The following is a 1,395-nucleotide window of genomic DNA, read 5'->3' on the forward strand; positions in this document are numbered from 1 at the left end:
ATAGCTGAACTTGTGATATGTGGCTGGGGACAGCTTCTCCTTGCATCAAGGTTCCTTGCACAGGAGCCCAGAAACAACCCTATCACATTCCTCATGTGTGGGCACTTCCCAGGAACAAAGCTGGACTGGAGCAGGATGAGGCCAGAGTGCTGGTACCAGTTCAGATCACACTCTGGTCTATAGCACAAGTGGAAGGTCAGTGTGGGACCCAGCATGGAGATTTTGGCATCTACGTGCCTGCATAGTTTATGAGCTTCAACACAAAACCCTCACTGGAGGGATGAGCAAACAGAACTAAACATGGTAATTTATTCGCTCCATGAAAAAATATTAGTTAATCCAAGCCAATGAGATTGTAAAGCCTGATAACTGGTCTGGCTGGTGCCAACATCTATCGCTAGCACTACTCATGTTTTTTGTCTACACTGTTACCCTAGGCAGTGAGATGCAGCAGCAACATGACAGCTCCCAGCCACACATGATAATTTAAGAGAGAAAGAATATCTTATTTCAACTCTGAAACAGGCCAGAACAGTTTATTAAAAAAAAAAAAAAAATCAAGACAACTTGCAAAAAATTATTTAGATAGCAGTGACACTCTGCAGAACTTATTTGCAAGTCTGTGCTGTGCAATTTGAGATAAAAACTGTTTAATGAAATGAAGGTGAGCACTGCTTGTTTGTTTTGCAACACCACTGCTGTGCAGGAATACTAAAGGCCAAAGCAAACACTGAGAGCTGAGTGATCCCCCTCTAAATATGTACCTTCACCCAGTGTTTGGTCCCAGTGGGTGCTGGCCTTTCACTTGCAGTAGAGCATAAGTGCTTGGCTTGTGGCTTCAGGAGCCAAAAACTATTCCTTTTTTAAATTATATAAGCCAGATAAAGCTGCTACTTTGATTCACAGTTTATCAGGGGGACGATATTTGGATTTGCAGTATTGAAAATAGCTGCTGTGAGGTTTTGCATTCCTTTGTTCAGCATGTTCAAGAAGAGAAATGTCTCTCTGGACTCTCATGACCACTTTGAAGTGCACAGAGGCCCATCGCCTCCCGCTCCCTGAGCTCCAGGGAGATGGGGCTCACCAGTCCCATGACACCCAATTGCAGCCCCGGAGGAGAAGGGGGCCCACTCGGAGCTCACCCCGCAGGAAGGCAGCGCTGGTTTCAAACAGACCGTGCTGCTTGCTTCTCCTGCTTGTTTTTCAATTGCATGGCAAGGATGTTAATGAGTGTCTGAGCCATGGCAGGCAAGCCCAGGGCATTTCAAACGTGGAAGAACTTCACAGAGAAATAATCTGCATAAAATCTGAGACGCCATTATTAAGAAGGAGGAAAAGAAAATGCAAGCAGAAAGCATCCTCTCTCAGCAGCCAAGAGTGGCAAGAGAATAATGG

Source organism: Manacus candei, unplaced genomic scaffold (assembly GCF_025592945.1).
Source record: "Manacus candei isolate 608988 ecotype Guabito, Panama unplaced genomic scaffold, ASM2559294v1 h1tg000050l, whole genome shotgun sequence".
NCBI lineage: Eukaryota > Metazoa > Chordata > Aves > Passeriformes > Pipridae > Manacus > Manacus candei.